Raw genomic sequence first — 17,460 nt, 5'->3', positions numbered from 1 at the left:
GCTAATTTCTGGAAGCAGAAATATCAGCCTCACTTGGTGGACCTGACCACAAAATGAACTCCACAGGAAAATTAGAGCTGCAATATTTTAAGATTGAATACAATAACAGAATTTTCCAGGTTGTACTTCAGCGAATCAAGAACATGTTTGCCTGAGCCACTTCCAAATATTATCTTGTGTCCTGGACCTTAAAGAAGAAGGTTTCAGCCCTCTTTGCCTAGGTAGCAGCTCTCACTTTTTGTTTGTAGACATTTCAATGGGGAAATAAACATTGTCAGAAATATAAATGGGATCCTGGATCTGTATTAAGACAGATTATCTCAAGATAAAAAAAAGGAGGAAAATGCCCAGGAAAAAAAATGGGTATGGCTTTTATGAATGCCTGAAGACTAAAGCACCTAAAAGCAAGACACTATATGTTGTTTTTGTTTTGCTAGAAAGACACCAAACATATTCAAGAATTGAAAAATTTGCAAGACTCTTGCAAATTCTATTTTTAAGCAAATAGAGACTCTCTCAATGACGTATGCAGATTACAACTTACTTTTAAGATCATTGCCTTTTAAGTGGAGGATGAATGACAGACAGGCTGTTATTTCAAGAACACGTATACAAAAATGCAAAGAATTTTTTTTTTCAAAAAAAAAAATCCAATTTCAGGGAAAACAGATAACTGTGTGGGAGATAAGTAAAGCTTATCTGAAAGGAATTATAAGGCTGGCAACATATAAGAAAAGAAATGTAATAGGTGGACTTACAATTGGGAAAAAATATAAGAAATAAACGAGAAACAAAATCAAAAACAATAGACACTGAGAGAATCAAACAAAGTTAAACAACAATTATGTTTATTAGAAATGGAAGAATCTGAAAGAAGGTAAAATAAGTGCATGGAAGTGCACTGGTGTGCCTTTTGCTCCTGTCACATTTTTATTTTCTTATTTTGTTTGTTTGGATTCATATTTTTTTATTTGGCAAATAGAATTTTAACAAGTCAGAATTAGAATGCAAATATAGCCAGAAACAGAATGGTGCATCACATCTGGAAAAAGAAGGAAAGGAAAATGCTAACCGCAATAAAGAAGGGAATCAAATTGTTATGTAGGAGACCAAAAACTACAAAACTCACCAATTTTTTTACGGAACTATATTCCAAACACAAAATTAACAAACAACATCTGAAAACATACACTGGGGACTCAAGAGTTCACAGAGTTCACGGAACACAGTCAAATATTAAGCAAATCTATAACAATTCAAAATATTAAAAAAGCAATAAAAATACCTAAAATTGAAGAAGCACTGGCTCCAGATGTGCTGACAGTTTGATATTACAAAAAGTCAGAGGAAGAAATGTTAGAACCATTACTAGGGAGGGTGAATGACATCCAAGTGAGAAACAATTCTCAATTCTCACAACTCTTCTCACATTTTGCTGGAAAAAATAAATAAAAAGAACGAGGAAAGTCAGTCTGCAGGGGTAGCACAATCTGTTAAGAGCCAGTTCATTCCAGTGATGAAAGCATCAGGCTAGAAACAAGGAGACGTAAGTTCTAGTCCTGCCTTAGGCATGAAAGGTAGCTGGGTTAACTTGGGCGGTCAATCTCTTTTAGCCAAACTCGCCTCACAGGGCTTTTCTTGAAAATAGGAGGGAAAAAAGGTATTAGGCATGTTCACCACCTTGAGTTATTTATACAAATAATAAAATTTGAATACAAATTAATTTGTTACAGCTTTAAGAGTGACTTAGTCTTTTAGTTGTTATCACCATTTTGCTTTGTTAAGGAAAAGTTAGAGGTCATTTCTCTCTCTGATCTCTAACATTTGGTGTCTGGTGGCGCAACAGGCTAATGCAGCCTATTATTAACAGCAACTGCTTGCAATATTGCAGGTTCAAGTCCCACCAGGCCCAAGGTTGACTCAGCCTTCCATCCTTTATAAGGTAGGTAAAATGAGGACCCAGATTGTTGGGGGACAATAAGTTGACTTTGTATATAGTATACAAATGGATGAAGACTATTGCTTGACATAGTGTAAGCCGCCCTGAGTCTTCGGAGAAGGGCGGGATATAAATGCAAAAAAAAAACAAAAAACATTTCACTTTTAGAATTAGTTCCAAAATACCTTCCTATGACTAGCTAAACCAATGAAATTATTAGGAGAAGTATATCCACCCTCCTCTCCCTCCTCTTCATCTCTCAGTCAACAGGTTGTTGTGAATATAAATATATGAACTACAAAACATTTTGTACACATAAAAGCAATAAAAGAATAATGGGGGAAAAACATTGCTGATTTAGCAGAAATCAATCCTTCCTTGCAAATATTTTAAGATTTGCCTCATTAAACAGTCTTCTAAGAATGATGGCCATATGCTCTGACTTTTTAACAACAGAGCCAAAATCAATGTTTTCTACAGATATAATGTTTTTCTCCTTGTGTTGATTGGATTCATTTCCCTTCTAATGTATTTTACCTGAAATCCTCCAGGACATAATTACATACATAGCATGAGATTTAATATGCTTTAAGAAATGATAGGATTTTTTAAAAAAAAAATTTGTATCAATGTTTGTACATTACACAAAAATTCCAACATCTTGTAAGCCAAGTGACTCTTCCTGATAAAAACCTACATCAAGAAAGCAGAGACAATAATAGCATCCAGAATTTCTTCAATTTCTCAAACACATTATTTTTTTTAATCATGCAACATCCCCACGGGCATACACTACAGTGCACATATTTTTATTTAAAAAGCAAATAGATGTCTACAGTGCCATCACATTAAGTTTCTAGATTACATAGACAAATTGCATAGACGGTTTGTTGCATAACAACCCATCCCCTGTAATAACATAGGTTTTCCACAGACAACCAGTTGTTTTAATCCCACCTCAATATTTCTATTGCCTTCCACTTCTTCTATTTCCTCAATCCTTCAAAGTATGATAACTTTCTAGTCATCTACTTATATAATATTTCTTCTTGCTAATCATTGCCACAAAATATTGGTCAGTCTATATACTGTCCAGAACAGATTTATTGTTACTTGAAGTCAATAGTACGCAGAGTAGCTCTCTTAAAACCACATCTTTCAAAAATGTTTTTCTTCATTCTCTTTCTTGTGTCTAGCATTCACAGCTTTACCATGATCTTTTGGGCCATTGCTTTGATCTATGGAGGTGATGATATGGCTATTGGGGCAAAAAATACATTTGAGCTTGTTGCAGAGTCTACTTCCCATGTTACTATAATTGTCCTGGTTTGGTTTGGTTTTCCTTGTTAGTTGTGAGAATCTGCTTCAGGTTGGATTGTTGTCTTAAAAGGTGCTACCCGACTCTTTATGATTTTTATTTTTAACATGAAAAAATTCAGGTTTTTTTTTGTTTTTTAGTTTACTTTCATCATAAATTCTTCTATGACTACCTTACTTAAAACTAGCAAGATGGTATCTTCCAGACAGTACGTCAAATTGTTAGTATTTCAGTCTCTTGTTTTGATTCCCACTGTCATCACTTCCATTTAGTTTTATAACTCATTCCCTGCATAATTTAAACAAATATATGAATCCATGTCTCACTCTTTACTCTCTTCCCACTATTGTTTCTCTAAATTCAATTCTTACAGTAGCTTATATATCTTTCAGTAGTATATATGTGCGTGGGAATCAAGTGTGGGTGTGGCTTTGTAGCTGGTGAGTGTCAAAGGCCACTGTCCTGAACAAAACCCAGAGCAACCAGGAGTACATCAGTAAAATGGCAACCAAAGATGAGCTGTTGAGAGAATACCTGAAGCAGCAGCAGACATGGGAGGAAGATCAAGTAGAACAAGGACCTTGGCAAGACAAGATTCTGCAGAGGATGTATCATCAACAGATAGTTCAGTTGATGATACATCCCAAATTCCTAGGCCTCTGGTAGAGGACCCAAGATTGAGAGAAACACATACCACCCAAAGGGTGGGAAGGGATTTTTTCCCCTTACTTCATTTTAAATCATGTGTCTTATTTTTTCTTACAGCTTGTGTGTGCACACGTGTATTTGTGCATTGTGTGCACTGAAAATAGCACTTAGACTTATATACCGCTTCACAGTTCTTTACAACCCTCTCTAAGTAGTTTACAGAATCAGCATATTGCCCCAACATTCTAGGTCCTCATTTTACCCACCTTGAAAGGATGAAAGGCTGAGCCGACCTTGAGCCAGTCAGGATCGAAGGAATCGAGCTCCTGGCAGTAAGAGCAGAGTTATCCTGCAATACTGCATTCTAACCACTGTGTCACCACAGCTCTTTTGTACAGAACATGGCTCTGTTCTTTACATTGACTGTACATTCACATCTGACTTTATGTTGGTATGATGTACTTTACATCTGACTGCATGTTCCTTACATCATTTCCTGTCATCAAATCTACTCTCTTTATTTTCTAAATTTAACCCCACAGTAGTTTGTGGTCAGTCCTGTAATCAGCACCTGTAAAGGTCCTGGCTGACTAGACATTTCTCTATCTTCTGCCTCTGATTAGTTTTGTAGTCTATTTGGGTCTGTTGCAGTGGTGGAATTCAATTTTTTTTACTACTGGTTCTGTGGGCATGGCTTGGTGGGTGTGGCTTGGTGGGCGTAGTGTGGTGTAACTTGGTGGGCTTGGCTTAGTGGGCATGGCAGGGGAAGGATACTGCAAAATCCCCATTTCTTCCCCACTCCTAGCGGAAGGATATTACAAAATCCCCATTTCTTCCTCACTCCTGGGGGAAGGATATTGCAAAATCTCCATTCCCACCCCACTCTGGGGCCAACCAGAGGTGGTATTTGCTGGTTCTCCGAACTACTCAAAATTTCCACTACCGGTTCTCCAGAACCTGTCAGAACCTGCTGAATAGCACCCCTGGTCTGTTGTTGGTGATGCCCATGTACTGGATTGTATTTATATTGCCTGAAGGAGGAAATGGCGATGAACCCTGCTTATCTTCAAAAACACAATTAATCTTTGTCCTCTATTGTTTGCATATATTTAATCTAAATCGGTTTCTATTCCAGGTTTCTCCAAAATTGAAACACAAAAACACAGACATGAACACCCACAAACTGTATCTTCTACAAAAAGCTTTTAAAAATGGGAAGAGAGAAAGATAGAGAGAGAGGGAGGGAGGGTGCTCAAAAAAATATTCATAATAAAAGTGCAGGGCAATTTGAGTGTAAGAAAGAGAATTCCCTTCTGAACTAAGTATGATATACTCCCAGGCAACTATTTCTAAAAACACAGTCCTGTTATAACTTAGGTCTTGTATCACTACATAAACATTGAAAATTAAACCAGGCCTCACTCCACATATTTATAATCTAAGATTTAAGCCAAGCACATGAAGATGAAAGGAAATTCCCAGTGGTGAACAATGTGTATTAAAAGGTTCTTAGGTGTAGCTGCTCACTATACAATCATGCAGAAGGGCAGTCTAAGGGTTGGGAGTGAGATAGGAAGAATGTCTATTAGGAAATAGACATTCTTAGCTTTCATTACATCAGTACATACTCAGATGAGATTCCAGTTGCCTTCATTGTTATCCATATGTTTCCATGATGGCAGAGTAAATACAACAGACTTTGCTATGTCAGGTGGGAGCAGAAAGGCTAACATGTCACACAGCATCCTAAACTGTGAGGTTAAGAAGGTTACAGCTGTAAATCAAAAGACCTCCTTCCTTTGGTCGTCTTCTCTAAGTTAGATATTTGTACAATATGTGAGCACCGTGATCCATTGAAAAGCGAGCAGTTGCCCATCTGGTTTGTTCAGTTCTCCTCCAAGAATGGAGGAGAGGTGGGAGAAAGAAGGAATGATGCTGGATGGGGATTGACAAAGCAGGTGATGTTTGAGAGAAGTTGCTGGAAAGGAGGACAACAATAGCAGTGCCTGGCAACTTAGAAGACGTATGTTTTTGCATGATTTAGCAATCAAATCATTACCGTTTTTTTTCTTTTCTTTTTTTTCTTTTTCCTCTCTTGTCCCTTCCCCTTTTACAAATATCTTGATCAATGAGGAAGAGGCAGGTTTTCTTATAAGGTGTCTCCTAGCATAAAGGTTCATGGGAGACCAGACAGTTCCTAGCTAAGGTGGCAGGGACTGTGCAAAAGATGCTTTGAGGAAAGCACTCATTCAAATTTGCTTTCCAAAGCTAAGAGACCATCAGTTCTAAACAATTTCTTCTGAGCTCTCCTGTTGGAAGGTTTGGAGAAAGTTTCATAAGCAATGCAAAGCATCTAGATGAGAAGAATCTATATAGCTCCTCCTGGAGCATAAAACACTATATCATGATGAAACCTGGTTTACCTTCTTTTTCCTCAAATAGTGACCTCTGACTCCATTGTAAGGAGATTCATTTGCACCTGTGGCTGAATGGGTTTAATTGTACTTTGTGAAGTGGCCAATGTGTGGTTAGAGGAAGCAGAGACAACAACCCTGTTTTGGTTTTGTTCCTCTAGCTGTCACAATTTTAGCAATGAAGTGGAGAGAAGACAACAATCTAATGATAATAACACCATCAGCAACAACAAAATCCCGAGTTCAATCAGTCAGTTGCAAAAGGTAGCTTTACTTGAGACAGGTTACATCCTACAACTATACCTTTAAATACCATCAAATAACATCTGCCTATCCCAGGTCCTTTAGAAGGACTCAATAGGTAGATAAAAACGCCAATTCAGTCTAAACATCTAAAACCAACCATAATAATAATTCATGCTTATGAAAGGCCAATACCAGGCAAAGAACTGGAAGCTATGATTTCACATTGTGAACAAATTATAATAATTTATTAAACCTATGTGCTTCCTGTTAGCTCTAGGTGAGTTTATCCACATAACCAGACATCCTTATACAAATATCCCATTACACTTTTGAAGAATATGCAGATATCAGAAGGCTGGTATAGGCCAGCAACATTAACAACATGCTTGCAGTCAAATGGTGAATTTTGTACATTGACAAAAAGAAGAGAATAATTGAAATTACAACTGCACATAGAGTGCTTAAATATCATAAAGGCTGAAATGGATGGCTTCTGTAAACTGTACAGAATATAGGACTACCCTTCCTGTTTATAGTCTCCATTTTAAAACAGGATTAAGGCAAAGTTGTGGAAGGTAGAAGTGTCTACTGCCCATACTGTATACACAGGTATTGTACCTATCCAACACTATCTCCCTACAAGGCTTAGGAACAAACCCAAAATTAGGAAGAAGGATATTGCTGAGATCAAAATTCTAAGCTAGGCAGATCTTTTTGGCGTAGCAATTCTGTTCTTCTGGTAATGCACTACCAAAAGATTATGCAATAGAAGCTCATGATTCTCATTCAGCTTGTCAGACACAAGATCAGTCAGTTTTCCCCTTCAGATGCATTCGACCAGGGGTGAAATCCAGCAGGTTTTGACAGGTTCTGGAGAACCGGTAGCAGAAATTTTGGGTAGTTTGGAGAACCACTAGTGGAAATTTTGAGTAGTTCAGAGAACCGGCAAATGCCACCTCTGGCTGGCCCCAGAATGGTGAGGGAATGGGGATTTTGCAGTATCCTTCCCTTGGAGTGAGAAGGGAATGGAGATTTTGCAGTATCCTTCCCCTGCCATGCCCATCAAGCCACACCCACAGAACTGGTAGTAAAAAAAAATTGGATTTCACTACTGCATTAGACTACTTTGGTCCCATAGTCTGTATGAACTGGTGCCTATAAACTTTCTAAGGTAGGTAATTGTGGAAAGCATCCTTATGATTCCAAATTTATGCAACAAAATCTTCAAAACTAGGAATTCTGCTAACTAATACAACGAGTTAACCACCTGCTTTTCACTATATTGATTATACATAGGTTTGCATATTATTATAATCTTTAAAAAGTGTCCTTTTAAGATATGAAAACGTGTTGTCTGAGGATTTAACATTAGCACATTGGCTGAGTTACTACTTACATCCTTCAGAAAAAGGATCCTGGAACCATCACCCTTCACTTACAGTGGACAAAAGATGGTTTAATGTGTTGTGAAACCAGTCATTGTCTGAAGATCATAGCTTTTCAGTTGGGAGCTCATCAGAAGTCATTTTCAAGTGGCTCCAAAGTTATAGAATAATCTAGATAAATTGTTCTATCTATCTATCTATCTATCTATCTATCTATCTATCTATCTATCTATCTATCTATCCATTTATCTATCCATTCATCTATCCATCTACCTATCATCTATCATCTATGACATTTATATAGCAATCCATCTGATACAGTGACTATGGGTGGCATACATAATAAAGCAATCCAAATATATAAAAATTAAAATACAACCAAAGTAAATTTTTAAAAAGTAAAAACAAACTTGTGAAAAAACATACAAAAGAGTATAGTCAACTATGATATAACCATCTGTCAAGCCAATTGACCAAATTGTGTTTCAAGGCCTTCTGGAAGGCCAACAGGATTGGAGCCATCCATATTTTCATTACCTCATCCTAATTGGTCCTGTTATTTTTCTTCTGTGGTATTATGCTTTGAGGCCACTTGTACTGTGATATTTTTCAATTTCCACGCAATGCTGTAGGCTTTAACTTTTTTTAAAAATGAGTGTTTTATATTTGTTTAAAATACAATCTATATGGATTTTCTTGAGTTTTTATTGTATATCCTGGTAAGAAAAAGGGATTAGGAATGTTTGTTTGTGGAAAAATTACCCCAACCGCCCCTTATGTCTGCACAGGTAATTACTGTGGGCACTGATGTTCACTGCATCAATTTTCATACAAAGCTGCAACAGGTAATCCTCAGTGAGCAAGAGCCATTCCGATGAATATCTGCTTCAAATGTAACCAAACACTATTTTCTAGAGCTAGAATAATCATGGGAAACTGAATGAATGAGGGAGGAGGAGAGGGAGGAGGAGAAGGAGAGCCAAAGGATGAGAAGGAGAAGGAAGTGAAGGGGGAGAAGGAAGAAGAAGAAGGGTGAAGGAGAAGAAGGGTGAAGGAGAAGAAAAAGGAGAGCAAAAGGAGAAGAAAGAAGGAGAAGGAGGGTGAAGAAGGAGGAAAAGAAGGAGAGCAAAAGGAGAAGAAGAAAGAAGGAGGGTGGAGAAAAAGCAAAAAGGAGAAGAAGGGTGAAGGAGAAGAAGGAAAAGGACAGCAAAAGGAGGAGAAGGGAGAAGGAGAGTGAAGGAGGAGGAAGAAAGAGAAAGAGGATGCAGGAAAAGGGAGAAGGAGGGTGAAGGAGGAGAAGGGTGAAGGAGAGTGAAGGAGAAGGAAGAAAGAGAAAGAGGGTGAAGGAGGAGAAGGAAAAGGAGAGCCAAAAGAGAAGGAGAAAGAAGCATATTGAAAGCTTTAACTCTGCTCCATGTCTCTGTGAAACAAGAATGAAGTTTCAGGGGTGGAGCTGGAATGCTGGCTTGACAGCATTTCTGGCAAGCTCTTGAGGTTTTAGCACTTTTGCAAAGGCATCTGGTAAACAAACAAAAAGCCATCAGTCGGCTGCAAGATGTAAAACATGACTGCAAAGGAGGCAGAATGCCACTTTGAGCAATGCCGCGAAGGATCATCCAAATATAACTCTTCCCAGTTACAGCCTAATGTAAGCAAGAGCATTAGAAGAACATGTGCTTTTCTTGTTGGGGTTCGGCTCTTGGAGTCAACGCCGCGCTATCATTCAGCTGTTTTGGATTATGACAAAATGGAGCATGACCCCATGCCAGGCCTCGCTAACAGGTGGGCCCTGTTTATTATTCATTCCTTAAGGAAGAGTTCCTACTTGGAAAGGGAATGCGAACGTCACTCAAGCTTTCACCCACAGTGCCTTGGACAGTTTGATTTGGAAAGCAGCCCTTCAAAGAGGCTTTCTTTGAAAGACAGAGTCTGTCAATGGGAATCACCCATTAGGTAGAGCTGCTGGGTTTAGTGGATTCATCCGTTCGATTCACTCGCTGACATGCTTTGGATAAATGAAAAACATGCTTCCAATTTAAGTAGAAGAGCAGAATTTCAAAATTGATATTTCTAGAATGTTTTCTCAGCTTCCTTTTGCCAAAATATGGCATTTGAAGTATTATTTGTCTTTAGAAATATGTCCAGAAGTATCAACTCTACTTAACAAAGGTTCATGCTACAATGCCTTGGTTAGATTCTCAATTGTCAAAGACTCTTTTTGGTTTTATTTCCAAAGTGCTTCACTTATTCATATGTCCATTAACTGATTAAAAGACTTTTTTATTTAAAATGCAGGGGGGGGGATCTTAGTTTGTAAGAGATTCTTTTAGAACAGAATAACTTAAAAGCTAATTTTCTGCTCTTTTGCAGAAACTGTTTTCATTAGGTTACATTCAATAAGAAGATAAAGAACTGAAGCTCTAGGCAGTTACGCGGCTTGTCTGAATGCTTCCATATTGTAGTTTAAATGCATTTTTTATGTTTCATGATCACTAGGTTGTTACATTACCATATTTTTTGGAGTATAAGATGCACTTTTTTCCCCCTAAAAGAGGGTAAAAATTTGGGTGCGTCTTATACACCGAATGTAGCCCCACTCACCTGCTGGCCCCACCCTTTGGCCTCTGCCTCCCAGCAAATTACCTCCTTGGAGCAAACAGCAAACAGCCCGTCTCAGCTTCAGCACAGCCTGATTAGCACAGGCAGCTGATTGTCAGTTGGATCAGCCTCCCGACCCATAGCTGTTTCAGGCTGCAGGGATTGCCATTGTCTATTGCCAGGTGGTCCTCCGTTGTTTGCTGCAAGGAAGCAAATTGCTGGGAGGCAGAGGCAGATTTTTTTTTCTTGTTTTCCTCCCCAAAAAAGGTAGGTGCATCTTATAGTCCGGAGCGTCTTATACTCCAAAAAATACTGTAGTAGTACTCAAGCTGAATCTTTCTATTAATGGACCCCATACTTGGACATCTTTTATCAGATACTAAATTGCTTCCATTTTTTTTAAAACAAAACCCTGAAGATATTCTAATTGGTCATATATCAGTTGCACTTTGGACTTTGGGGGCCTGTTTATAGTCACTCATACTCAGACTCTGTTCTCAAGGAGTATTTAGAAGCTTCAGCTGATACAGAATATCATAGTGCTGACAATTATCAGTCCTGATTACTCAGCACATGTGACTCCACTGCTTTGCAAGCTGCATTGGCTTCCAGTGTGTGCTTCACCTTTAAAGCCCTTCATGGCTTGGGAGTGAGCTACTTACAGGACCATCTCTCCCAAGCAGTCTCTCTCCATCCCATTTAAATCAACAGGAGGGGCATGCTCTGACTACCATTGGCTAAGGAGTGTCAGCTGCTGTTGGGAAGGACATCTTCTTCTGCCATGGCACCTGTCCTTCAGAACATCATTCCTCCTGAAATTAGATTGGCCCCATCCCTGTTGGTGTTTCGTTAGGGCTTGTGAACTTCATTTTGTGCAGCGTTTGGGCCTATATGTCAGATAGAACTCATCTGTCTATGTCAGGGGTGTCAAACTCGCGTCATCATGGTGTTGTCACATGATGTGTCATGACTTTCTCCTCCTTCACTAAACCGGACGTGGGTGTGGCCATCGTGTGATGCATCCGGCCCATGGACCGCAAGTTTGACACCCCTAGTCTATGTGGATGATTGGTTGGATAATGCATGGCTCCTATATATTTTATTTTTTATTTGCTTTATATTATGTATTTATTCAATTGTGAGCCACATGAAGCCATGTAAAAGTGAGATGGGCATCTATACAAATCAAACAAATGAATACATTCACACAAAGAACTGAAAAATTGGTTACAGACTAGTATCAGACACCACAGACATAACAACTGGCATATGCAGAAGTGCTGAGTATTATGGATATTGAATTTAGAGGAGAGGAATCTACAGAAGGTTTAAGGAGGCAACTTTGGTTGAACAATCCCCTGGAACAGCCCAGTTCCATCCAAGAATCTAACCTTTCTCCAACTACATTTGCGATTCAATACTTGGCACAAAATGAGAATAACAGACCTGAACTAGTTTTGGGGCTTTTGCAATTTTAGGTTAGGGGAGAAAGAAAATATGCTTATTTACTTAGATGAAAAGAAAATTAGATAATTTTATAAAAAGGATATTGGTACCTGGTAATAATTCCAGGGCATACTAATTCAGCCTCAATAGATCAAACCTGTCAATCTTTTGCATGTGCTTCTTGGCTGAAGGAATCCTTCCAACCATAATGTCATTAAGAATTATGCTAGGAATGTGATTAAGTGCACCGCTTTCCTCCTTTGAGAAGCCATCTGAGCTTTCAGTTGGAGCAATATCATCAAAATTAAAACAAAAACTGAAGTTCCTCCAGGGTTATCTCCCCAGTTGTTTCAGCAATGCATTCCCCACCCCCCGGAAGTCCCATTCGGAAAAGTGTATGTAATGAATCTATCTGCACCATGGAAGACAGGCTAAGGAATTAAAATTCTCAAAACCCAATGTGGTACAAAGACTGTGAAAGAAGTTTTAAAATGCAATTAAGGCTTAGCAATTAAATCCTTTTGAATGCAAGATACCAAGAAAACACTTAGTTTACTGGCTAAACCAAGTCTATTCGAGTTTTGGCAAATGCTCATGTTTTCAGATGTAGCGTTTGTAGTTGCATGATCAGTCCACAAAAATATCATGTCTTAGGAGCTAAAACTTATTGTTTATGTTTTCAATCAGTAAAAATACAGACAAATGCCTGAAAGTAAGCCTTAGTAACCTGTACCATACCAGAAGTTAAGTAGAAAATGTTAACAGCTCATGATACCAAAGCCCCAAAACGACGATCTACTATACATTTCATTCTGGAAAAAAAGCATTCTGATAAATGCAGTTTGTCTGATGTAATGCTGAATATTGTTTTAGCGGGTTGTGACTTAGGTTGCCTTTTTTTTTCATTGTCCATTTCAAAGTTGAAATAGGACAGAAATGGGAAAGGGGTAGCAGTTCAAGCCATCTCCCTACAGTCTGAAGAAATGTGCAGCTATTTGATGGCAGGAAGGACAAATCCCAAACAGGAAGCAGTTTGATTCATTACTATTTATCTAAAAGTCAATAAGGCTTCTCTTTTTTTAATTTCTGAGATTTGAAATAAACTAATTTAATGCCAATAGCAAGAAGCAAGCATCCATCTACCATCTATCATCAAAAATGTACAGTTAGTTAGGAATGAGCAAAGTTAAAAAAGAAATACGAATGATCTGGACCACATGGCTATTCAGAAGAGGCTGATATATGTGACTCTTGGCAGTACGCAGGATTAATCACGTATTTCAATATGTACATTTTTCTCAGTGAAGTCATACTGGAGAGACAAGATCCAACATATGTTCACATTTGGCAATAAAAAAGGGATAGCTTCTATGAAACTGACCACTGAAGTTTACTTCATGAGATGCCTCCTAACGTTACACTTCCTTGGGCTATTTCACGCATCAGAATTGTTTCCTGAACCAAATTAATTCCATAGTTAAAGTTGTCGTGCTGTACATTTACTTTTTTGCAACAGTCTGCATTGTCTTCCATCTGTATGAATTCATGGAATCTCCAATTCAATGTGGATGCAAATCTCGGCCCAATTAGTTCACCTAAAAAGTGAGATGTGAAACCAGATGGGATTGGTTCAGGATTCCAATCAGAATCCTTGCCTTTTGCTAGAACAGTTCATCCCATTTTCCTTTTCTGCAGGCTTCATGGCCACTGAGAGCAGTTAGTCCTTATTGGCAAGGATAAGCTAATAAGACCTGTTCCTCATAATTTCAGGAGATGGTAGGTTGGGAATCCAGTGACTGAAGATGTGATCCTAGTCCATGGCTCTTCCCTACTAGGTATATAAAACAGAGGATTGATTCTACATCATGGATAAAATAAGCTGCTTATTAGTTGTCTCCATCCTCTCCCTTCCCCACCCCCAAAAAACCCCTGTGTGTCAGCTGTCACCCTATGCTTGCTTGTGCTTCACTGCTATACAGTTACAGACTGACATGAACTGTGGGAAGAGAGAATGAAGGGGGGATGCTTGGGAAAATGAAAGTAAGTGTTGTATCTCCTGCCTCAAGATCACCCCGCTGGCAGAAGGAAGGAGCCACATACCAAACTCCGCTTGGATTGACTGTAATGAAAACATTGTGCCTGAACCCGATTGGTTACACTGGGGGTGGACAATGAGAGATAGTTATGAGAGGGAAAAGTAAAACTCGGGAATTTTGGTGCTCAATTCTCAGTTCTGGCTTTTCAATACTGCAATACTAGATCTCTAATAAACTATACCTTTCTCAACAAATGGAGCCAAGGTTTGTTTCTATTTAGAAGTTTAAGTTGTGGCAGGTCCAACACTGTGGTTCTGTTGGAGATTCACAAGTGTGCTGTTCTCTTTGTGAATAGATAGTGCTGTCCTATCCTGTCCAATTGTCTTCAATGCAATCATTCTAGCTTTCCGAGTTATTCCAATAGGTATGACTTCCTACTGTAATACTTTAGAATAATAGGTAAGATTCGGAAGATTAAATCAGTATCTGGTGGGATAATAGGCTGTTCTCTCTCCTGTCCACGCATTGGTTGAGCTCTTCTTGACTCAAAGCAAAAATTAAAGCTGTATCTGTAAACTTGAAAAGCTGATAAAACTTTTCTAGACGTATCAATAAATGGGATTCCTGCTTCTGCTACCCTTGAAATGTTTTAGAGGCAGCCCCAGAGGTGGGTTTCAGCAGATTCTGATCAGTTCTGGAGAACTGGCAGGGGAAATTTTGAGTAGTTCGGAGAACCGGTAGTAAAAATTCTGACTGGCCCCGCCCCCATCTATCCTCTGCCCCCATCTATTCTCTGAGGAAATGGGGATTTTGCAGTATCCTTCCCCAGAGTGGGGTGGAAATGGAGATTTCACAGAATCCTTCCCCTGACACACCCACCAAGCCATGCCATGCCCACCAAGCCACACCCACAGAACTGGTAGTAAAAAAATTTGAAACCCACCACTGGACAGCACTATAGTTTTGATTGGAGGACAGCAAACAATGGGCATATATTTGTATTGATGAAGTTATAAATACTGTATAAAAAGATGTAATTAAAACCAATAGGAACTTCAATATCATGTGCGCACCTCTTATTGCCATTCTCTCAGATACTTTTCTTTAAATCCATCTAACTCAACCAGAGGTATCTGTAAAATCAAACAAGTCCACCAAAATGATTAAGTAAACATTGTTGCGTTGCGATACAAGCTCCATCCCTTACATTTGTGTTTATAATGCCATGATCAATGTACAAATGAAGCAGAGCTTGCATTGTGATGTTTTAATTGTGATCTTGTCTTTTGCTTTCCCCATATTTCCTTGCAGATGCCTATGAACCCAATCCCAAATGTCCAGGACCTTCTCTGTGTCCATTCAACATTCCCAACTACTTCTTTTGCTTCCAATATGAGATCCTTCATCAGGACATGTATCAATAACTTGAACTGTTATGGTATGTACAACGCAATGAGATGAGATTAATTATCTTCTAACCTTTAGCTTCCTCAACGAAACACCAGATCAACCAATTTGGGTATTTAATAGAAACCTGCATTAACAGGAAATAATTCACTTGCATCTTAAAACTATATTTAAAATTAAAGCTGACCAATAGAAGAAAGTATTTGTAGATCAGGGTTGAACTGTGGGGTCCTTTGATGCTCTCTGAGCTTGGTTGCTTTCTCACAGATGTTTCATTACCAAACTAGATAACATCATCAGTGCTAGCATACCTGTACATCATTTGATTTTTACTCAGTTGTTCTAATTCTGTCATTTCCCAAGATAGTTAATAAAATTTTAAAAAGTAAAACAATCTAAAAACTTAAAAGCATAAGTAATAGTTAACATTAAAGGGACATATCTCATACAAGGTTTGCTTAACTGCCAAGAGCAATTGCTGAAGGACTTGTAGACGTTAACAACATTGCACGGTTGCTGCACTGGCTACCTGTGGTCTTCCGGGTGCACTTCAAGGTGTTGGTTATCACCTTTAAAGCGCTTCATGGCATAGGACCGGGATATCTTCGGTACCGCCTTCTGCTACCGCATGCCTCCCACCGACCGGTACGCTCCCATAGAAAGGGTCTCCTCAGGGTGCTGTCAGCCAAACAGTGTCGGCTGGCGACCCCCAGGGGGAGAGCCTTCTCTGTGGGGGCACCTACCCTCTGGAACGAGCTTCCCCCAGGACTTCGACAACTTCCTGACCTCCGGACTTTTCGCCGCGAGCTGAAGACGTACCTATTCTTCCGAGCAGGACTGGCTTGATAGGGTTTTTAATTCGTTTTTAAATGGGGTTATTTTATATTATGTATTTTATATTTAAATTTAGGCCACATTGAATAAGTTTTTTAAATAGTTTTTATTGTAATATATTGTATTGTTTTTACTTGGCTGTTCACCGCCCTGAGTCCTTCGGGAGAAGGGCGGTATAAAAATTAAAATATTATTATTATTATTATTATTTATAGACTATGCAAAAGAGCCAATCAACCAGTCCAAAAGAAAACAAAAAGACTCCAGCAACTCTCCACCAGGAATCAGCAACCAGATCAGCATACATTAACTCCAAGGTTAACTTTGGAGCAACATATCAAGTAAGTAATACCCCAATCAAGAAACTGCCAAAGAGACATCAATAAACAGCCCAACCTAAGACCTTCCCCACCCACCAAGACAGGCAAGACACCAGAATATAAACTGACAGCAAACAGCACTCCTTACTAGCACTGCACTGATGATGTTACCTAGTTAGGATAATGAAACGTCTACAAGAAAACAACCAAGCTGAGAAAAGCACCAAGGACCCCACATTCCAATTCTGAGCTACAACTATTCTCCTTTATTGAAGGACTTGTGCTCCACAGTCCAGGATTTCCACGCCACGGAGGTGGGAGCGGGAACTCATAGTCTGCAAGATGGCTGGAGCAGGACTATGAATGAAACTCCACGACTTTAAAAGGTATGTCAGAAAGGCGGGGCTTTGATTGCAATGTCACTGCCCAGTCATGCAGACTTTTAACACACATTCCTCATAGACAATCTTTCCAGAAAGCAATCCTTGCCAGAAAGATGAGCTTCTGGCAACAAGGGCATCTTCTAAAGTCTTCTTTAGCAAATATTAATGGCTGGATTAAGGTTCATCAAATTTTCTAATTTGTATCTACGGGTAGTTCTCGACTTATAATAGTTCATTCAGTGACTGTCAACCTTACAACGGTACTGAAAAATGTGACTTACGAATGTTTTTCACACTTACCACCATTGCGCCATCCTCGTGGTCATGTGATCAAAATTCAGACGCTTTGGCAATCGACTCTGATTTATGACGGTTGCAGTGTCCTGCGATCAACTTTTACGACCTTCTGACAAGCAAAGTCAGTGGGGAAGCCAGATTCACTTAACAGCCGTGTTACTAGCATAACAACCACAGTGATTCATTGTA

The 17,460-nt window shown here is 39.0% G+C and overlaps 1 long non-coding RNA gene across 2 annotated transcripts in view; it reads left to right on the top strand.

Moving 5' to 3' along the window:
* The window catches only part of LOC131192256 (uncharacterized), a 73,613-nt gene that overhangs the window by 25,804 nt on the left and 30,349 nt on the right, over positions 1 to 17,460 (top strand). For both annotated transcript variants that reach the window (XR_009153678.1, XR_009153677.1), the window contains exons 2-4: positions 15,342 to 15,468; positions 16,487 to 16,612; positions 16,867 to 16,977. This is a non-coding gene — a long non-coding RNA (uncharacterized LOC131192256). The remainder of the gene's footprint in view (positions 1 to 15,341; positions 15,469 to 16,486; positions 16,613 to 16,866; positions 16,978 to 17,460) is intronic.

Source organism: Ahaetulla prasina, chromosome 2, assembly GCF_028640845.1.
Source record: "Ahaetulla prasina isolate Xishuangbanna chromosome 2, ASM2864084v1, whole genome shotgun sequence".
In the NCBI taxonomy this organism is placed as follows: domain Eukaryota; kingdom Metazoa; phylum Chordata; class Lepidosauria; order Squamata; family Colubridae; genus Ahaetulla; species Ahaetulla prasina.
Note: the sequence above shows the minus strand (reverse complement) of the source record. Positions and strands in the feature narration are given on the sequence as shown.